Source organism: Scyliorhinus canicula, chromosome 22 (genome assembly GCF_902713615.1).
Source record: "Scyliorhinus canicula chromosome 22, sScyCan1.1, whole genome shotgun sequence".
Classification (NCBI taxonomy): domain Eukaryota; kingdom Metazoa; phylum Chordata; class Chondrichthyes; order Carcharhiniformes; family Scyliorhinidae; genus Scyliorhinus; species Scyliorhinus canicula.
The window spans coordinates 28,916,365-28,939,017 of record NC_052167.1 but is presented as its reverse complement, the minus strand read 5'-3'; the positions used below and the strand labels follow the sequence as shown (position 1 = coordinate 28,939,017).

General features: G+C 53.4%; 1 protein-coding gene and 1 long non-coding RNA gene across 2 annotated transcripts in view; one reads left to right on the top strand and one right to left on the bottom strand.

Annotated features, from left to right (window-relative positions):
- LOC119956245 (tolloid-like protein 2) overlaps positions 1 to 22,653 on the bottom strand; it is a 191,057-nt gene that overhangs the window by 45,134 nt on the left and 123,270 nt on the right. The window lies entirely within an intron of this gene.
- Positions 1,032 to 21,780, top strand: LOC119956113. Its single transcript, XR_005458589.1, has 4 exons — positions 1,032 to 1,127; positions 7,996 to 8,061; positions 17,461 to 17,577; positions 21,764 to 21,780. It is a non-coding gene; the product is annotated as an uncharacterized LOC119956113 (long non-coding RNA).

Genomic DNA, 22,653 nt, shown 5'->3' with positions numbered 1-22,653 from the left:
CCTCTCCCTCCAATCCCCTCACTCCCTCTCCCTCTAATCCCCTCACTCCCTCTAATCCCCTCACACCCTCTCCCTCCAATCCCTCACCCTCTCTCTCTAACCTCCTCACTCCCTCTTCCTCTAACCCCCTCACTCCCTCTAATCCCCTCACACCCTCTCCCTCTAATGCCCTCACTCCCTCTCCCTCTAATCCCCTCACTCCGTCTCCCTCCAATCCCCTCACTCCCTCTCCCTCTAATCCCCTCACTCCCTCTAATCCCCTCACACCCTCTCCCTCCAACCTCACCTCACACCCTCTCCCTCTAATCCCCTCACCCTCTCCCTCTAATCCCCTCACACCCTCTCCCTCTAATCCCTTCACAGTCTCTCCCTCCAATCCCCTCACTCCCTCTCCCTCTAATCCCCTCACTCCCTCTAATCCCCTCACACCCTCTCCCTCCAATCCCCTCACCCTCTCTCTCTAACCTCCTCACTCCCTCTTCCTCTAACCCCCTCACTCCCTCTAATCCCCTCACACCCTCTCCCTCTAATGCCCTCACTCCCTCTCCCTCTAATCCCCTCACTCCGTCTCCCTCCAATCCCCTCACTCCCTCTCCCTCTAATCCCCTCACTCCCTCTAATCCCCTCACCCCCTCTCCCCTCCAATCCCCTCACTCCTCTCTCTCTAACCTCCTCACTCCCTCTCCCTCTAACCCCCTCACTCCCTCTAATCCCCTCACACCCTCTCCCTCTAATGCCCTCACTCCCTCTCCCTCTAATCCCCTCACTCCGTCTCCCTCTAATCCCCTCACTCCCTCTCCCTCTAATGCCCTCACTCCCTCTCCCTCTAATCCCCTCACTCCGTCTCCCTCTAATCCCCTCTCTTTCCCAATCCCTTTACTCTCACGACCCGGCATCTCTGACCTTTGTCGATCGGCACACCCTCCAACTCCCTCCTCCGCCCCCTTGGTGATTATCCAGTTTTCTCTCAGATCCTTGTTGCTCAAAGCTGTTGTTATTTTTGTTTTCCAGCCTGTGGCGAAAGTCTGCAGGACTCTGTTGGGAATTTCTCAACCCCGGGATTTCCAAATGGGTATCCGACCTTCACGCACTGTATTTGGAGAATATCTGTGACCCCGGGTGAGAAGGTGAGGCCATCCCAGGGGCCCGTGTCTGTTGGGATGGAAGGTTCCGGGCTCCGGCGTGTCGTGTGGACGAGGTCTTGTCGCATATGGGGGTTGGACCAACGTCAAGTCACAGGGACCGACTGACGACAGACCGGCTGTTGTGAAAATTGGGGGAATATCTGACATCAGGCAGTCTGGCAATCTGGGGGAATATCTGACATCAGGCAGTAGCTAATGTGGGGGAATATCTGACATCAGGCAGTAGCTAATGTGGGGGAATATCTGACATCAGGCAGTAGCTAATCTGGAGGAATATCTGACATCAGGCAGTAGCTAATCTGGAGGAATATCTGACATCAGGCAGTAGCTAATCTGGAGGAATATCTGACATCAGGCAGTAGCTAATGTGGGGGAATATCTGACATCAGGCAGTAGCTAATCTGGGGGAATATCTGACATCAGGCAGTCTGGCAATCTGGGGGGAATATCTGACATCAGCAGTAGCTAATCTGGGGGAATATCTGACATCAGGCAGTAGCTAATCTGGGGGAATATCTGACATCAGGCAGTAGCTAATCTGGAGGAATATCTGACATCAGGCAGTAGCTAATCTGGGGGAATATCTGACATCAGGCAGTAGCTAATCTGGGGGAATATCTGACATCAGGCAGTAGCTAATGTGGGGGAATATCTGACATCAGGCAGTAGCTAATCTGGGGGAATATCTGACATCAGGCAGTAGCTAATCTGGGGGAATATCTGACATCAGGCAGTAGCTAATCTGGGGGAATATCTGACATCAGGCAGTAGCTAATCTGGAGGGCGATCATTTTGGATCTTAGTGAGCCCATTCCAACATTTCACAACACACGCTTCCCGATTGAGACTAAGGTTCATTTCGCTCCAGTTGAGCATTCATTCCAGATGTTAGTCAGTTCCTTGTGCGGAAAAACTTTCCTCAATGCATCTTTCAATTTTTCGAACCCTGCTCTGTTCCTGTAATTCAGTTAAAAAATAATATTGTGGTTTATTTATTCAAGTCAGGTCACTATCACTCTTGTCAATTTCTTCCTCAGAAAGTCACTCTGGAGGATAATAATAATAATCATTATTAGTGTCACAGGTAGGCTGACATTAACACTGCAATGAAGTTACTGTGAAAAGCCCCTAGTCGCCACATTCCGGCGCCTGTTCGGGTACACAGAGGGAGAATTCAGAATGCCCAATTCACCTAACAGCACGTCTTTCGGGACTTGTGGGAGGAAACCGGAGCACCCGGAGGAAACCCACGCAGACACGGGGAGAATGGGGATAGGGTGGAGATGTGGGCTTGGGTAGGGTGCTCTTTCCAAGAGCCGGTGCAGACTCGATGGGCCGAATGGCCACATTCTGCATTGTAAATTCTATGATTCTCCTTTCAATAATCCGGTACTACTCCAGTGGAGAGTGGAGAGCAAAGATCATCGCCAACGGCGCAGCAATCTCCTCCCTCGCTTCCCATAGTAACCTTGGGTATATCCCATCAGGCCCAGGGAACTTATCTATCTGATGCTTTTCAAAATTTCCAGCACATCCTCCTTATTAATATCAACCTGTTCGAATCTATTAACCTGGTTCACACTGTTCTCATGGGCAACAAGGTCCCTCTCTCCAATGATTACTGAAGCAAAGTATTCATTTAGGGCCTCCCCCATCTCCTCAGACTCGAGGCACAAGTTCCCTCCACTATCTCTGATCGGCCCTACTCTCACTCTGATCATCCTCTTATTTCTCACATAAGTAGAACGCCTTGGGGTTTTCCCTAATCCTTCCCGCCAGGGCTTTTTCATGCCCCCTTCTAGCTCTCCTCAGTCCATTTTTGGGTTCCTTCTTGGCTACCCTGTAACCCTCTAGAGCCGAGTCAGATCCTTGCTTCCTCAACCTTACGTAAGCTTCCTTCATCCTCTTGACTAGAAGCTCCACTTCTCTTGTCACCCAAGGCTCCTTCACCTTACCATTCCTTCCTCGTCTCAGTGGGACAAAACTATTCAGCACTCGCAGCAAGTGCTCCTTAAACAATCCCCACATTACCGGTTACAGCTATCCTCTACACTGTCCCACCTTTGTGTCATCTGCAAATTTGCATGGGGGGACATGTAGGCCAGACCAGATAAGGGGGCAGATTTCCTTCCCTAAAGGGCATTAGGGAACCAAGTGGGTTTGAAGTCGACTTTTAATTCCCGATGAGTTTTTACGCTTCACCATCTGGGCTGTGGTTGGATCTGATCCCGGATCTGCAGGGGATCACCCTGGATCTCTGGATTACTATCCTGTGACAATACCACTACGCCACTGCCACGTCCCTTCAAGAAGCTCATGGCTGTGGGTTCACTCTGCATGAGACGCCTTATCTGCATGTTTGCCAAACCTACAACCCTCAGCATGTCTCTGGTTTGAATTCTGATAACAGGTCACCCTCAGCATTGTGGGTATGGTTTGAATATGGGCCATTTGGGCAGCATGGGCCCCCGTTTATAGTCATTGGAGGAGGGGGCCATGTGAGGAGGGGGGCCAGGTTGTGAATGAAGTGTGTTTGGGACATGATGAAGACCAGGATGGCAAGGGGGTTTTGGTCATAAGACTGTAACTGAGTCCAAGTCAGTGATGTTTATTCTCTCCCTTGTGGGGGCTGGGCTGTTGGCTGAGTAATTGGGAAGTCAATGTACAAGGTATTGTAGCTCAAATATGTCGGCAGTGATTGGCTGGTGGCCATTATGATATGGGAGGACCTTAGAATCTCAGAAAATACAATGCAGAATAAAACCCTTCGGCCCATCGAGTCTGCACCAACGCAGGAAAAACACCTGTTCTGCCCATCTAGCCCCATTCACCAGCACCTGGCCCATAGCCTTGAATGTTATGACGTGCCAAGTGCTCATCCAGGTACTTTTTAAAGGATGTGAGGCAACCCGCCTCTCCCACCCTCCCAGGCAGCGTGTTCCAGACCGTCACCACCCTCTGGGGAAAATACTTTTCCTCAAATCCCCTCCTCAACCTCCCACCCCTCACCTTGAACGTGTGTCTCCTCGAAAGTGACCCTTCAACTAAGGGGAACAGCTGTTCCCTACCCACCCTGCCCATGTCCCTCATAATCTTGTCCACCTCGATCAGGCCGCCCCTCAGACTTCTCTGCTCCAGTGAAAACAACCCAAGCCTATCCAACCTCTCTCCATAACTGAAATGTTTCATCCCAGGTAACATCCTGGTGAATCTCCTCTGCACCCCCTCCAGTACAATCACATCCTCCCTATAATGTGGTGACCAGAATTGCACCCAGTGCTCCAGCTGTGGCCTCACCAAAGTTCTATACAACTCCAACATGGCCTCCCTGCTTTTGTAATCTACAAAAAGGCAAAATTGATAAAGGCAAGTGTCCCATATGCTTCTTTCCCCACCCTATTAACCTGCCCCTCTGCCTTCAGAGATCTATGGACAAACACGCCAAGGTCCCTTTGTTCCTCGGGACTTCCCTCTGTGGAGCCATCTATTTTGAACGAGAGTCTTTCTGACGGTGATCCTCTCCTGCACAGAGTCAGCCCAGAGTCAGCCCTGGATACATGGCCGTGACTCCCACTGGTGTGTCCTCATGTTCATCTGTTTCAGAATCTTTGAATGACCCTCCGAGAGTGGAACTCTGCCCATGGTGTACTGTCATTGATTTGTCTACCCATCACTGCGCAATGTTGGTGCAGTGTGCAGCACATTGCTGGGGCACGTTGCAGAGCTCCACCTGAGCGACCGGGCACCTGAAGCACATCTTCAAAATGTCAGTGGCCTGCTCGATGGTATTCCTGGTAACGATACGGCTGCTTTACGTTTGAGCTCTGCTTTCATTTCCAGTTTACTGAAGGTGTTGGGGAAGGGGGGGCGGGTGTGACAAAGATGTCCACACGTCGAGTTGGGGCCTATATGGTACCTTGGGTACAATCAGTAGCCCCCTGCCCCTGAGGGAAGTTTGCTATTTGGCCCTAAGTATGTTAATGCGTTAATGAGCAATCAAAGTAGGAGTTACAGCTTTGTGCTTGGGATAAACCACTGTAACATCTAATATGTGTATTGTGGTAATGGCCACCTTATTATGTGTAAGGTGGTAAACCACTGCCAATGGCTCCGCCTCCCCTCGAGCCGGTATAAAGGTGGCTAATCTCCGCCTGTGATCCAGTTGGGGATCTGAGGCCAGGAGGCTTTTCTGTTTAGCTTATTAAAGCCTCAGTTACGTTCCCCACTCATCCTGTGTTATTGATGGCATATCAGTGTTACCGGCTGGGATATACTGACAGGTCTCCCGAAGATCCTTGGAAAGATCCCGAGGAAAAGAGATTGTGAGGGATGGTTAAACACAGCCACTGGCGAGTCAGGGGGGGGGGTGGAGGAATTGCTGGGACAAGAGAGTGTCTCTCACTATCTCATGGCTTAGCCTCCGTCACCTTCAACGCTGATTCCCGGCATATTGAGGTGGGGGTGTCAGGAGGGGCGAAAATAACTGCCCTGTGAGAACAGGAACACCACCTTCGCAGTCCCTGGGATGGATTCTCCACTCCAGAAACGGAGAATCCGTTTTGGCGGCAAAATCGGGAGCGGCTCCCGGGATATGGATTCTCCGCCCGCTGACAAGCGCGCCGATTATCCATTGCCTGAGGCTCGACCCGCGATGCTCCGTCCCCGTCCGGCCGCATCCCCGTGGGTCTCTCACGGTCTCAGCTGTCCGAGATCCTGGGCATGGCGGCTGCGGACTCAGTCCAGGGCCGCCACAGTCGGGGGAGGGGGGGCTTCATCCGAGGCTGGGGGCAATGTGGTCCGGGTGGGGGGGGGGGGGTGCGAGCGGTCGGAGTGGGGCAATACTTTGCCGCTCCGGGGCTCAGTCCGACATGGAGCACGGCGCGGCCGATACACGTCTCCGCTGTGCACACGCAGCCTCGGAGCCGGAAGTGCTGAGGGCCGGGTCGGCAGCTAGAACTGCCAAGCTATAGGCTGCCTCCCTGACCATTGGGTTAAGGGACAGACAGTCGGAATTAGTTTGATGCTGTTTCTGGGGCAGTGCGTAACAGTTTTAAGGGGTTTCAACCCCTCCAAAGGAGTCCCCTGACTACCCAAAGACCTGGGATCCCCCGCCGGGTCGGAGAATCGCGGGGGGCTGGCGTCAATCCCGCCGTGTCCCGAAGTCTCCGGCACCAGAGATTCGGCGGGGGCGGGAATCGCGCCGCGCTGGTCGGTTCCCCCCCCCCCCCCCCCCCCCCCTCCCACCCCCCGGCGATTCTCCAGCCCGCGATGGGCCGAAGTCCCGCCGCTGTCAGGCCGGTCCCGCCAGCGGGAATCAAACCACCTACCTTACCGGCAGGACCAGGCGGCGCGGGCGGGCTCCGGGGTCCTGGGAGGGGGTGCGGGCCGATCTGGCTCCGGGGGGTGCCCCCATGGTGGCCTGGCCCGCGATCGGGGCCCACAGATCGGCAGGCGGGCCTGTGCCATGGGGGCACTCTTTTCCTTCCACCTTCACCATGGGTCTTCACCATGGCGGAGGCGGAAGAGACCCCCTCCCCTGCGCATGCACGGGGATGACGTCAGCAGCCGCTGACGCTCCGGCGCATGCGCGGACTTCCTCCGGCCGGCGAAGTCCCTTCGGCCCCGGCTGACATGGCACCAAAAGCCATTCCCGTTGGCCAGCAGGGCGCCAACCACTCCGGCGCGGGCCTAGCCCCTCAATGTGAGGGCTTGGCCCCTAAAGGTGCAGAGACCTCCGCATCTTTGGGGCAGCCCGACACCGGAGTGGTTCACACCACTCCGACACGCCAGGACCCCCCGCCCCGCCGGGTAGGGGAGAATCCCGGCCCTGCTCCTGGCAGCTCTACTTTCCACTAGTTGGGTTCCTCACTTCCAGACTATCAAAATCCGACTGGAGCAGAGGCAGCTCCGCGGGTGAACAGTGTATGTGTGAAACACCCTCATGTCCACCCCTGGAAACTCGGCAGTTCGGGGCATGACTTTCTGCTATTTTCACCAAATCTGGGTGAGTGAGACAATGTTCCTCACATTCAGCTCCCCACTGCCCGCAGTCCGAGTCACTCACCACCCTGACTGGGAAATATATCGGCCGTTCCTTCACTGTCACTGGGGCAAAATCCCTCCCTAACAGCACAGTGGGTGTACCTACACCTCAAGGACGGCAGCGGGTCAAGAAAGCAGCTCCTCACCACCTTCTGTAGGGTAATTAGGGATGGGCACAAATGCTGGCCTAACGAGCCACACATCCCAGGAAACTAATTGTTCAACGTGCTCAGTATCGCATTGCGGGTATTCACTAAATCAAAGGAGCCACTTCAGTCCCATTTGAACTTTGCACATGTTGAATCCTACAGTGCAGGAGGAGGCCATTCGGCCCATTGAGTCTGCGCCGACCCTCTGAAAGAGCGCCCTACCTGAGCCCACTCTCCTGTCCTATCCCCATAACGTCAGGACACAAAATGGACAATTTATCTTGGCCAATCCACCTAGCCTGCACATCATTAGCCTGGTGGGAGGAAACCGGAGCACCCGGAGGAAACCCACGCACACACGGGGAGAACGTGCAGACTCCGCACAGGCGGTGACCCAGCGGGGAATCAAACCTGGATCCCTGGCGCTGTGGGATACCAGAGCAAACCACTGTGCCACCCTGCCTATTGGCTATAAAGGAACAGGAATGGCACAGTAAGATCCCAAAGGTACTTCACAGGAGAATAATGAAACAAAGGTTTGAAATCAAGTCCCATTAAAAGATATGAGGACGTGTAGCGAAAGGCTCGGTCAGTTATACATTTTAAAGAGGTGGCGATATTCGGATACAGTTTCAATAAATTTGCTGTGTGTTTTGCAGATCATTTTAAACTTCACAATCATGGACCTGTACAAGAGCAGTCTGTGCTGGTATGATTACATTGAGGTACGGAATGGCTACTGGAGGAACGCACCACTCCTGGGTATGATATCTCTCACCTGTGCTGTGTTCTGTGTTATGACCTTGATATTGATGTACACAGAACATCGATTTGTTGAACTAGAAAGATGGTTTATTAACAAACACGAGTTAAGATAACTAACAAACTATAATACAGACGGTGGCTACTAAATGAATTCAGTGAATTCGACTGGAGCTGCGATTAGCCTTTTGTACGACTCACTACCAACTGCTGGGTGTCTCAAGTCACCTGGTGTATCTCTATCACCACCTGCTGGTTGGAGGTCATACTGCTAACTATCTACATTCATATTTATTTGGGCAGCACGGTAGCACAAGTGGACAGCACTGAGGCTTCACAGCGCCCGGGTCCCAGGTTCGATTCCCCGCTGGGTCACTGTCTGTCCGGAGTCTGCACGTTCTCCCCGTGTCTGCGTGGGTTTCCTCTGGGTGCTCCGGTTTCCTCCCACAGTCCAAACACGTGCAGGTTAGATGGATTGGCCATGATAAATTGCCCTTAGTGACCAAAAAAAGGTTAGGAGGGGTTATTGGGGATAGGGTGGAAGTGAGGGCTTAAGTGGGTCGGTCCAGACTCGATCGGCCGAATGACCTCCTTGTGCACTGTATGTTCTATGATCTCTGTGCACAGGCACGTCACCACGATCTGTGCCGTTAGAGACTCTTCCCTTGGGCAATGTGGGTTTCTCCGGTTAAAGCTGACATTTCTCTATTTTTCCCCGCAATGGTTCAGCCGTCACTATGCCGGAGTTAGTAGCACAGCGGCCTCTCAATCGCAAGGTTCCAGGTTTAGGCCCCATTCCAGTGCATCAGCCAAAAATCAAGGCCCACATTCTGGTGCGGTTCTGAGGGAGTGCCGCACTGTCAGAGGGTCAGTACTGAGGGAGTGCCGCACTGTCAGAGGGTCAGTACTGAGGGAGTGCCGCACTGTCAGAGGGTCAGTACTGAGGGAGTGCCGCACTGTCAGAGGGTCAGTACTGAGGGAGTGCCGCACTGTCAGAGGGTCAGTACTGAGGGAATGCTGCACTGTCAGAGGGTCGGTACTGAGGGAGTGCCGCACTGTCAGAGGGTCAGTACTGAGGGAGAGCCGCACTGTGGGAGGGTCAGTACTGAGGGAGTGCTGCACTGTCAGAGGGTCAGTACTGAGGGAGTGCCGCACTGTCAGAGGGTCAGTACTGATGGAGTGCCGCACTGTCAGAGGGTCAGTACTGAGGGAGTGCCGCACTGTCAGAGGGTCAGTACTGAGGGAGTGCTGCACTGTCAGAGGGTCAGTTCTGAGGGAGTGCCGCACTGTCAGAGGGTCAGTACTGAGGGAGTGCCGCACTGTCAGAGGGTCAGTACTGAGGGAGTACCGCACTGTCAGAGGGTCAGTACTGAGGGGGTGCTGCACTGTCAGAGGGTCAGTACTGAGGGAGTGCCGCACTGTCAGAGGGTCAGTACCGAGGGAGTGCCGCACCGTCAGAGGGTTAGTGCTGAGGGAGTGATGCACTGTCAGTGAGTCAGTACTCAGGGAGTGCCGCACTGTCAGAGGGTCAGTACTGAGGGAGTGCTGCACTGTCAGAGGGTCAGTACAGAGGGAGCGCTGCACTGTCAGAGGGTCAGTACTGAGGTAGCGCTACACTGTCAGAGGGTCAATACTGAGGGAGTGCTGCACTGTCAGAGGGTCAGTACTGAGGGAGTGCCGCACAGTCAGAGGGTCAGTACTGAGGGAGTGCCGCACTGTCAGAGGGTCAGTACTGAGGGGGTGCTGCACTGTCAGAGGGTCAGTACTGAGGGGGTGCTGCATTGTCAGAGGGTCAGTTTGAGAGAGGGTCAGTACTGAGGGAGTGCCGCACAGTCAGAGGGTCAGTACTGAGGTAGCGCTACACTGTCAGAGGGTCAATACTGAGGGAGCGCTGCACTGTCAGAGGGTCAGTACTGAGGTAGCGCTACACTGTCAGAGGGTCAATACTGAGGGAGTGCTGCACTGTCAGAGGGTCAGTACTGAGGGAGTGCCGCACAGTCAGAGGGTCAGTACTGAGGGAGTGCCGCACTGTCAGAGGGTCAGTACTGAGGGGGTGCTGCACTGTCAGAGGGTCAGTACTGAGGGGGTGCTGCATTGTCAGAGGGTCAGTTTGAGAGAGGGTCAGTACTGAGGGAGTGCCGCACAGTCAGAGGGTCAGTACTGAGGTAGCGCTACACTGTCAGAGGGTCAATACTGAGGGAGTGCTGCACTGTCAGAGGGTCAGTACTGAGGGAGTGCCGCACTGTTAGAGGGTCAGTTCTGAGGAAGCGCTGCACTGTCAGAGGGTCAGTACTGAGGGAGGGCCGCACTTTCAGAGGGTCAGTTCTGACGGAGTGCCGCACTGTCATAGGGTCAGTACTGAGGGAGTGCTGCACTGTCAGAGGGTCAGTACTGAGGGAGTGCCGCACTGTCAGAGGGTCAGTACTGAGGGAGTGCCGCACTGTCAGAGGGTCAGTACTGAGGGAGTGCCGCACTGTCAGAGGGTCAGTACTGAGGGAGTGCCGCACTGTCAGAGGGTCAGTACTGAGGGAGTGCCGCACTGTCAGAGGGTCAGTACTGAGGGAGTGCCGCACTGTCAGAGGGTCAGTACTGAGGGAGTGCCGCACTGTCAGAGGGTCAGTACTGAGGGAGTGCCGCACTGTCAGAGGGTCAGTACTGAGGGAGTGCCGCACTGTCAGAGGGTCAGTACTGAGGGAGTGCCGCACTGTCAGAGGGTCAGTACTGAGGGAGTGCCGCACTGTCAGAGGGTCAGTACTGAGGGAATGCTGCACTGTCAGAGGGTCGGTACTGAGGGAGTGCCGCACTGTCAGAGGGTCAGTACTGAGGGAGAGCCGCACTGTGGGAGGGTCAGTACTGAGGGAGTGCTGCACTGTCAGAGGGTCAGTACTGAGGGAGTGCCGCACTGTCAGAGGGTCAGTACTGATGGAGTGCCGCACTGTCAGAGGGTCAGTACTGAGGGAGTGCCGCACTGTCAGAGGGTCAGTACTGAGGGAGTGCTGCACTGTCAGAGGGTCAGTTCTGAGGGAGTGCCGCACTGTCAGAGGGTCAGTACTGAGGGAGTGCCGCACTGTCAGAGGGTCAGTACTGAGGGAGTACCGCACTGTCAGAGGGTCAGTACTGAGGGGGTGCTGCACTGTCAGAGGGTCAGTACTGAGGGAGTGCCGCACTGTCAGAGGGTCAGTACCGAGGGAGTGCCGCACCGTCAGAGGGTTAGTGCTGAGGGAGTGATGCACTGTCAGTGAGTCAGTACTCAGGGAGTGCCGCACTGTCAGAGGGTCAGTACTGAGGGAGTGCTGCACTGTCAGAGGGTCAGTACAGAGGGAGCGCTGCACTGTCAGAGGGTCAGTACTGAGGTAGCGCTACACTGTCAGAGGGTCAATACTGAGGGAGTGCTGCACTGTCAGAGGGTCAGTACTGAGGGAGTGCCGCACAGTCAGAGGGTCAGTACTGAGGGAGTGCCGCACTGTCAGAGGGTCAGTTCTGAGGAAGCGCTGCACTGTCAGAGGGTCAGTACTGAGGGAGGGCCGCACTGTCAGAGGGTCAGTACTGAGAGAGTGCTGCACTGTCAGAGGGTCAGTACTGAGGGAGTGCCTCACTGTCAGAGGGTCAGTACTGAGAGAGTGCTGCACTGTCAGAGGGTCAGTACTGAGGGAGTGCTGCACTGTCAGAGGGTCAGTACTGAGGGAGTGCTGCACTGTCAGAGGGTCAGTTCTGACGGAGTGCCGCACTGTCATAGGGTCAGTACTGAGGGAGTGCTGCACTGTCAGAGGGTCAGTACTGAGGGAGTGCCGCACTGTCAGAGGGTCAGTACTGAGGGAGTGCTGCACTGTCAGAGGGTCAGTACTGAGGGAGTGCTGCACTGTCAGAGGGCCAGTACTGAGGGAGTGCCGCACTGTCAGAGGGTCAGTACTGAGGGAGTGCTGCACTGTCAGAGGGTCAGTACTGAGGGAATGCTGCACTGTCAGAGGGTCAGTACTGAGAGAGTGCTGCACTGTCAGAGGGTCAGTACTGGAGTGCCTCACTGTCAGAGGGTCAGTACTGAGAGAGTGCTGCACTGTCAGAGGGTCAGTACTGAGGGAATGCTGCACTGTCAGAGGGTCAGTACTGAGAGAGTGCTGCACTGTCAGAGGGTCAGTACTGAGAGAGTGCTGCACTGTCAGAGGGTCTGTACTGAGGGAGTGCCTCACTGTCAGAGGGTCAGTACTGAGGGAGTGCCGCACTGTCAGAGGGTCAGTACTGAGGGAGTGCTGCACTGTCAGAGGGTCAGTACTGAGAGAATGCTGCACTGTCAGAGGGTCAGTACTGAGAGAGTGCCACACTGTCAGAGGGTCAGTACTGAGGGAGTGCTGCACTGTCAGAGGGTCAGTACTGAGGGAATGCTGCACTGTCAGAGGGTCAGTACTGAGAGAGTGCCGCACTGTCAGAGGGTCAGTACTGAGGGAGTGCTGCACTGTCAGAGGGTCAGTACTGAGAGAGTGCTGCACTGTCAGAGGGTCAGTACTGAGGGAGTGCCGCACTGTCAGAGGGTCAGTACTGAGGGAGTGCCGCACTGTCAGAGGGTCAGTACTGAGGGAGTGCTGCACTGTCAGAGGGTCAGTACTGAGGGCGTGCCGCACTGTCAGAGGGTCAGTACTGAGGGAGTGCCGCACTGTCAGAGGGTCAGTACTGAGGGAGTGCCGCACTGTCAGAGGGTCAGTACTGAGGGAGTGCCGCACTGTCAGAGGGTCAGTACTGAGGGAGTGCTGCACTGTCAGAGGGTCAGTTTGAGAGAGTGTCAGTACTGAGGGAGTGCTGCACCGCCAGAGAGTTAGTGCTGAGGGAGTGATGCTCTTTCGGAGCAGAGACGCTATCCCAGGTGTTTGGGTTCCTCAATCGTCATCACAGAATGAAACCAAATTCAGGGCTCTGTGGCTGACAAGGGAGAGAAAGGATGTGACAAGACTGCATGTCAGGTAAATTCTTCAAGTGCAAACCAGGCTAAATACAGTAGGGTAAGAGTGGAGGTGACGGGCAGCACTGTGGCACAGTGGTTAGCACTGCTGCCTCATGGCGCCAAGGTTCCAGGTTCGATCCCGGCTCTGGGTCACTGTCCGTGTGGAGTTTGCACGTTCTCCCCGTGTTTGCGTGTGTTTCACCCCCAAAGACGTGCAGGGTATGTGGATTGGCCTCGCTGAATTGGAAAAAATGAATTGGGTATTCTAAATTTATATTTTAAAAAAGAGTGCAGGTGAAGAGGAAATTAAACTTGCAAAGGCAGAGTCCGAGATTAGATTTGCAGAGAGCGTGAAAACATCTCCTACCAGCATATAAATAATAAGCAGGCAGAAAGAGGTGGTGCGGATCCTACTTGTTGTGAAGGAGGATGATGTGCACTCAGAGACGCAGGGCAAGTTTATGAAATGTCTACTTTGTTCACTAAGAAGTCTTACAACACCAGGTTAAGTCCAACAGGTTTGATTCAAACACGAGCTTTCGGAGCACTGCTCCTTCCTCAGGTGAAGGAGCAGTACTCCGAAAGCTTGTGTTTGAATCAAACCTGTTGGACTTTAACCTGGTGTTGTAAGACTTCTTACTGTGCTCACCCCAGTCCAACGCCGGCATCTCCACATCTTGTTCACTAAAGGAGGGGGAATCTGAATAAATATCATCAGAAGCAGGAGGTCAGGGGTGGGGTGAGAATTGAGAGGCAAGACGTGCTGGAAAGACTGGGCTTCGCTCAGAGCGGATAGGTCGCCAGGAGCGGATGGCATACATCACGGGTTGGTGAAGGAGGTGAGAGTGGGGGCTGCAGAAGGGATTTTCAAAGTCTTCCAATATTTCCCAGATGTGGGAGAGATTGTCAAATGCGGCACCCATGCTCAACAAAGGGCAGTCTGAGCAATGACTGGGCAGAGAGTTTAACAATAGCAGGGAAAAGGTGTTCAAAACCGAAATCAGAGAAAGATGGACAGGACTCGGAGAGATTTGCGTTAGTTTCAGAGCAGTTTGAGTTAGTTTCAGAGCAGTTTGAGTTAGTTTCAGAGCAGTTTGAGTTAGTTACAGAGCAATTTGAGTTAGTTTCAGAGCAGTTTGAGTTAGTTTCAGAGCAGTTTGAGTTAGTTTCAGAGCCGTTTGAGTTAGTTACAGAGCAGTTTGAGTTAGTTACAGAGCAGTTTGAGTTAGTTTTAGAGCAGTTTGAGTTAGTTACAGAGCAGTTTGAGTTAGTTTTAGAACAGTTTGAGTTAGTTTTAGAGCAGTTTGAGTTAGTTTCCGAGCAGTTTGAGTTAGTTTCAGAGCAGTTTGAGTTAGTTTCAGAGCAGTTTGAGTTAGTTTCAGAGCAGTTTGAGTTAGTTTCAGAGCAGTTTGAGTTAGTTTCAGAGCAGTTTGAGTTATTTAAGGAGAGATTTGAGTTAAGAAGAGGTTTGAGTGAGTTAAGGTGAAGAGTTGTAAACGAGAGGTTAGAGTTAGTTAAGCAGGGGTTTGAGTTAATTACGGAGATCATAGAACCTTTACAGTGCAGAAGGAGGCCATTTGGCCCATCAGCTTTGCACCGACCCTCTGAAGGAGCACCTTGGCCCACTGCCTTAATCTCATAGCCTAAGCTGCACATCTTTGGGTTGTGGGAGGAAACCGGAGCACCCGGAGGGAACCCACGCAGACACGGGGAGAATGTGCAGAATCCGCACAGACAGTGACCTGAGGCCGAATCCCACCCTGTGGCGCTGTGAGGCAGCAGTGCTAACCGCCTTGGAACTATGCGACCCAAGATATTTGAGTTAAGGAGAGGTTTGAGTTAATTTAGGAGAAGTTTGAGTTAATTAATTTTTTAATGAAGTAACAGAGAATTTAATGAAGATGAAGTTGAGTGGTGGCACAGTGGTTAGTACGGGCAGCACGGTGGCACAGTCGTTAGCATGGGTAGAACGGTGGCACAGTGGTTAGTACGGGCAGCACGGTGGCACAGTGGTTAGTACGGGCAGCACGGTGGCACAGTGGGTTAGTACGGGCAGCACGGTGGCACAGTGGTTAGTACGGACAGTACGGTGGCACAGTGGTTAGTACGGGGCAGCACGGTGGCACAGTCATTAGCATGGGTAGCACGGTGGCACAGTGGTTAGTAGGGCAGCACGGTGGTGCAATGGTTAGCACAGGCGACACGATGGCACAGTGGTTAGCACTTCTGCTCGCAGCTCCTGGGACCCTGGTTCAATCCCGGCCTCGGGTCACTGTCTGTACGGAGTCTGCACGTTTCTCCCCGTGTCTGCGTGGGTTTCCTCCGGGTGCTCCGGTTCCCTCCCACTGTCCAATTATGTGCAGGTTAGGATTGGTCATGATAAATTGCTCCTTCATGTCCAATGGTTAGGTGGGGGTCACTGGGTTACGGGGATAGGGTATCCATAGGGTGGGCTTAAGCAGGGTGCTCTTTCCAAGGGCCAGTGCAGACTCGATGGGCTGAATGGCCCCCTTCTGCACTGTAAATTCTATGATTGATGTGAGGCAACCCGCCTCTCCCACCCTCCCAGGCAGTGCGTTCCAGACCGTCCACCCTCGGGGTAAAAAGATTTTCCTGAAATCCCTCCTGAACCTCCCCCCCCCTCACCTTGAACCTGTGCCCCCCTCGTAACTGACCCGTCAACTAAGGGGAACAGCTGTTCCCTACCCACCCTGTCCATGTCCCTCATAATCTTGTCCACCTCGATCAGGCCGCCCCTACAGTCTTCTCTGCTCCAGAGAAAACAACCCAGCCTATCCAACCTATCTCCATAACTGAAATGTTCCATCCAGGCAACATCCTGGTGAATCTCCTCTGCGCCCCCTCCAGTACAATCACATCCTTCCTATAATGTGGTGACCAGAATTACACACAGTGCTCCAGCTGTGGCCTCACCAAAGTTCTATACAACCCCAACATGGCCTCCCTGCTTTTGTAATCTATGCCCCGATTGATAAAGGCAAGTGTCCTATATGCCTTTTCCCCACCCTATTAACCTGCCCTTCCGCCTTCAGAGATCTATGGACAAACACACCAAGGTCCCTTTGTTCCTCGGAACTTCCCAGTCATTGAGTACTTCCTTGTCACATTACTCCTTCCAATCTGCCATTTTCTGCCATTTGCCCATCCCATCCACATCTTCCTGTAACCAAGACACTCAATCTCACTGTTAACCACCCGGCCAATCTTTGTGTCATCCGCAAACTTACTGACCCTACCCCCCACATAGTCATCTATGTCATTTATAACAATGATGAATAATAAGGACCCAGCACAGATCCCTGTGGTACCCCACAGGACACTGGCTTCCAGTCACTAAAGCACCGACTGGCATCACCCTCTGTCTCCGACAGCTCAGCCAATTTTGAATCCACATTATCAAGTTACCCCTGTATCCCACGTCCATTTGCCTTTCTATACGTCTCCCATGTGGGACCTTGTCAACGGCTTTGCTGAAATCCATGTACTACATCAATGCACGTCCTCATCTACACACCTGGTCACATGCTGAAAAAATACAATCAAATTTTGAGGCCTGACCTCCCTCTGACAAAGCCACGCTGACTATTCCTGATCAAACCTGCCTCTCCAAGTGGAGATAGATTCTCGCCTTCAGAATCTGGGAATATACTAGTCTCTACACCGAAGTTGGCCACTGTTGTAAGGGCGGGAACAGGGCAGCCAATTTGTGCAAAATCCCACAAAGAGCGATGTGATCATTGACCAGATTTTGGTCATGTTATTTAAGGGGTAAATATGGGTTGTGGGGCGCGGGGCGAACGGACCCCGGGGGGGGGGTGCCCCCATGGTGGCCTGGCCCGCGATCGGGGCCCACCGATCGGCGGGGGGCCTGTGCCTGGGTGCACTCTTCTTCTCCTGCCGCAGCCACGGCCTCCACCCTGGCGGCGGAAGAGACCCCCCCGACGCGCATGCGCCGGGGTGACGTCATCGGCCGCTGACGCTCTGGCACATGCAGGGACTCACGCCGACCGGCGAAGGCCTTTCGGCCAGCCGTTCGCCTCGGTCGGCGGGGCGCTAAAGGCCGTTTGCGTCGGCCGGCGGCGCTAAAGGCCGTTCGCGTCGGCCGGCGGAGCGGGAGCCACTCCGGTGCGGGCCTAGCCCCTCAAGGTGCAGAGAATTCCGCACCTTTGGGGAGGCCCGATGCCGGAGTGGTTCCGCCGGGTCGGGGAGAATCCCGGCCCATGTCTGAGGACCAGCCCCTGTATCATTCCCACTGGCAGCCTAGACCTGTGCCCGAGCTCCCGGAGCGCAACCTCAGCCGATGATTTTGTGACTGAGGTGGAAGAACGCAGCTCATCCTTTCAAAAGAGAATGTGGCCCCAGGTTGAGTCCTCGGCCGGTGCTGATTGTTGGTCTTGTGTCCCTTCAGGACGGTTTTGTGGTGAAAAGCTGCCAGAAACGCTGGTTTCCACTGAGAGCCGACTCTGGATCGAATTCCGTAGCAGCGGCAACTGGGTGGGAAAAGGCTTCTCTGCTGTTTATGAAGGTACGAATGTTATTCAACTAAACCCTGTCGTCAAAGGTGACATTTTGCCAAATTATTCCGACTAATTATTCCGTTTGGGCCCATGTGTCAGTCGAATCTTTGAGCCCAATGATTTTGAAGAGGGTAGGACTGGGTGGGACCAGAAGAACAGCCCGTTCGGAGATCTAGCCCAGATGTGATGGGCTGAGTGGCCTATTTCGGTGGCATGTCCGAGTAGCCTTTCTCCAGTGTGCAGAAGGTGCTGTGGCTGAGAGAATCCCTCCTCCCATGTAACAGGTGAACGACCTCTTCCCCCGTGACTGTGCCAGCGGCTATTCAGCTGGCTCGGGCACCTGAGCCCCCACCCCTGTGCCCACAATTTCTCTGCTGCGTCATTGCCCGGCGAGATGGCGAAGTCCCAGGTGATGGCCGGTCGGCAGCTATTGGGAAGATACAGATTCTCCAGGTGGGGCCTGGAAGAACAGGGATTCATCCTGAGGGAACGCAATCCGGCACAGGTGACGGAAGTGGGTATACCCAGAGGGAGTGGGCAGTGGTGCCCGGATTTAGACTCATGGGCCAGAGCTAGCATTCACACTGCAACCTGTGCAGTTGAACCTGGACAATATCCAGGCTCGGGGCTGACAAGTGGCAAGTTACATTCGTGCCACACATGTGCCAGGCAATGACCATCTCCTACAAGAGAGGATCTAACCATCGCCCCCTTGACATTCTATGACATTACCATCGCTGAATCCCCCACAATCAACATCCTGGGGGTTACCATTGATCGGAAACTGAGCTGGACCCAGCCACATTAGTACTGTGGCTACCAGGGCAGGTCAAGGCTAGGAATCCTACGGTGAATAACTCACCTCCTAACTCCTACAAAGCCTGTCCACCACGGTACCTGCAGCACGGTAGAACAGTTGCTTCACAGCTCCAGGGTCCCAGGTTCGATTCCCAGCTTGGGTCACTGTCTGTGCGGAGTCTGCACGTTCTCCCCGTGTCTGCGTGGGTTTCCTCCGGGTGCTCCGGTTTCCTCTCGTCCAAAGATGTGCAGGTTGGGTGGATTGGCCAGGATCAATTGCCCTTAGTGTCCAAAAGGTTAGACGGGGTTATTGAGTTACGGGGATAGGTTAAAAGTGTGGGCTTAAATGGGGTACTCTTTCCAAGAGCCGGTGCAGATTCGATGGGCCGAATGGCCTCCTTCTGCACTGTAAATGATTACATAGATACATAGAACATACAGTGCAGGAGGCCATTCGGCCCATCGAGTCTGCACCGACCCACTTAAGCCCTCACTTCCACCCTATTCCCGTAACCCAATAACCCTCCCAACCTTTATGGACACTATGGGCAATTTACCATGGCCAATCCAACTAACCTGCACATCTTTGGACTGTGGGAGGAAACCGGAGCACCCGGAGGAAACCCACGCACACACGGGGAGAACGTGCAGACTCCGCACAGACAGTGACCCAAGCCGGGAATCGAACCTGGGACCCTGGCGCTGTGAAGCCACAGTGCTACGTCTGCTACTGTGCTGCCCTTCTATGATTCTGTCATCTACAAAGCACAAGTCAGGAGTGTGATGGAATACTCCCACTTGCCTGGATGAGTGCAGCTCCAACAACACTCAAGAAGCTCCACACCATCCAGGACAAAGCAGCCGCTTGATCGCTCCCCGTCCACAAACATTCACTCCCTCCACCACCAACACACAGTGGCAGCCGTGTGTACCATCTACAGGATGCACTGCAGTAACTCACAAGGTTCCTTAGGCAGCACCTTCCAAACCCACAGCCACTACCATCTAGAAGGACAAGAGCAGCAGATACCTGGGAACCCCACCACCTGGAGGTTCCCCTCCAAGTCGCTCACCATCCTGACTGGAAATATATCGGCCGTTCCTTCACTGTCACTGGGGCAGCATCCTGGAACTCCTCCCTAACAGCACAGTGGGTGTACCTACAGCCCAAGGACTGCAGCGGTTCAAGAAGGCAGCTCACCCCCACCTTCTGAAGGGGGAATTTAGGGATGGGCAATAAATGTGACCTAACCAGCGACTCCCACATCCTAAATTAATTTTTACTCTGGTCTGGGAATAGCTCTCTCTGAAACCCTTCCTAGTGAATGCGTTGACCAGTTATCTCCTCGACTCCCTTCTTGTGGGATCCTCCAGACGAGGGGTCGGCCGGGAGGTGAATTCAGAATCGAGCTTCCTCTCAGCAACTTTGTGCTCTAAGGGGCAGTTGGGCGTGACAGGGTCATCTTGGGATTGGCATCCATGCCACCAGGCTGCATTGAAAGGGTTCGACCTGAACCTTGATCCTGAGCAGGCCCAGCTTGCTGTGTCTTCGCTGTCCCTGGGGGCGTCCAGCAGCCAATCAGATGGCTTTGCTCTCCCGCCTGGGCTACGATTCAGCAGGGGGGGGATCTGATTGGGGAAGAGGGGACAGTCAGTAGCTGCTGAAACCAGGGTTTGGTTGTCCGCCATCAAGTCCCTGGGGTTTATGAGCCCAGAGAACCTGCATTCTCCCCCAGGCAGCCCGAGAATTTGAATTTGGTTTTAAAATATTAACAAAAACCATCAAAGAGATTTCGCTTTGTCCCAAAAACCCAACTGGGTCCGTGATCTCCATCAGCAAAGGAAACCTTGTGGCCTGTATGTGACTCCTGTCTCACACCGTAACTCCGTCAGTCAGTTGTGATATCACAGTGTTAGTAGCAATTCAACACCACCCCTCGGGGACTGAAGAGGCACCAATTACCAATCTTAAGCAACGCCCACATCTTGAGAATTAGTCTTGAGCATCTGAACATCTTGAGCATGTGGTTAGCACAATTGCTTCACAGCTCCAGGGTCCCAGGTTCGATTCCGGCTTGGGTTACTGTCTGTGCGGAGTCTGCACATCCTCCCCGTGTGTGCGTGGGTTTCCTCCGGGTGCTCCGGTTTCCTCCCCAGTCCAAAGATGTGCAGGTTAGGTGGATTGGCCATGATAAATTGCCCTTAGTGTCCAAAATTGCCCTTAGTGTTGGGTGGGGTTACTGGGTTGTGGGGATAGGGGGAGGTGTTGACCTTGGGTAGGGTGCTCTTTCCAAGAGCCGGTGCAGACTCGATGGGCCGAATGGCCTCCTTCTGCACTGTGAATTCTATGAAATAGAAAAATAAGCACCTCGGAAAGGGAAAATAACTGAAATACACCAGAAATTAAACCCAGTGGGTATAGCCCACGGTGGCACAGTGGTTAGTATTATTGATGTGGGCATTGCTGGTTAGGCCAGCATTTATCACCCATCCCTAGTTGCCCTCGGGAAGGTGGTGGTGAGCTGCCTTCTTGGCCGCTGCAGTCCGTGTGGTGTAGGTACACCCACAGTGCTGTTAGGGAGGTCAAGGACTTTGCCCCAGCGACAGTGAAGGAACGGCCGATATATTTCCAAGTCAGGGTGGGAGTGACTTGGAGGGGAACCTCCAGGTAGTGGGTTCCCAGGTATCTGCTGCTCTTGTCCTTCTAGATGGTTGTGGTCATGGGTTTGGAAGGTGCTGCCTGAGGAGCCTTGGTGAGTTCCTGCAGTGCATCTTGTAATGGTACACACGGCTGTTACTGTGTGTCGGTGGTGAAGGGAGTGAATGTTTGTGGAAGGGGAGCAATCAAGCGGGGCTGCTTTGTCCTGGATGGTGTTGAGTTTCTTGAGTGTTGTTAGAGCTGTGCTCATCCAGGCAAGTGGAGAGTATTCCATCACCTGGGAGACTTGTGCCTTGTAGATGGTGGACAGGCTTTGGGGAGTCAGGAGGTGAGTTACTCTCCGCAGGATTCCCAGCCTCTGACCTGCTCTGGTAGCCACAGAATTTATGTGGCTACTCCAGATCAATTTCTGGTCAATGTTGGATGTTTCTTGTGGGGGATTCAGTTATGGTAATGTCATTGAATGTCAAGGTGCGATGGTTAGATCCTCTCCTGGAGGTCATTGCCTGGCATTGTGTGAAGCGAATGTAACTTGTCAGCCCGAGCCTGGATATTTCCACGTCTTGTTGCATTTGGACACGGACGGCTTCTTTATCTGAGGAGTTGTGAATGGTGCTGATTAATTTTGCCAGGATATTTTACAAAGCGTATAACTGCCAGGTATTACAATCTGTGATGGATATTTATCCCAGTGGATTACCGGACTTGTATCAAACTCTCTCCTCTTTGCGGCACAGCGATCTGTGGAGGGGATATTCAGAAGGACACCGGACAGATTCAGTCTCCAAATTATCCAGATGACTACCGACCATCCAAGGAATGCATTTGGACCATCACTGTTGATGAGAATTATAATGTCGGCCTTGTCTTCCAGGCCTTTGAGGTAAAGCTCCCCGCCTGTTATTTATTTGTCATTTATTCTTTCCAAGGGGAGGATAGTTGGGCTGTCCCCCTGGACAGGATTCACGGCGGAGTTATCTTGGGACAGGATTGTCGTCCATGCCTCTCCACGGTCACATAGAAAACAGCAACAGGAGGAGGCCATTCAGCCCATCGAGCCAGCTCCGCTATTCATGGCTGATCATCAAGTTCAACACCCTGATCCTGCCTCCCCCCCTCCCCCAGACCCCTCGATTCCTTTAACCCCAAGAGCTATATCTAACTTCTTGAAATTTCACAATGTTTGGGCCTCAACTATTTTCTGTGGGAGTGAATTCCACAGATTCACCACTCTCTCTGGGCGAAGACATTTCTCCTCACCTCAGTCCTGAAAGGTTTATCCCTTATCCTCAAACTATGACCCCTAGTTCTGGACTCCCCCACCATCGGGAACATTCTTTCTGAATCTTCCTTGTCTAATCCTGTTAGAATTTTGTAAGTTTCTGTCAGATCACAGTAACCAGTTGGGTGCTAACACAGGGATTGGTGCTGGAACCCCAGCTATTCACAATATAAATTAATGATTTGGATGAGGGAACAAAATGTAACTTCTCAAAAGTTTGCAGATGATACCAAGTTGGGTGGAGGGTGAATTGTGACGAGGATGCAGGATCCTACAGCAAGATCTGGACAGGTTGGGCGAGTGGGCAAATCAATGGCAGATGCAGTATAATTTGGATAAGTGAGG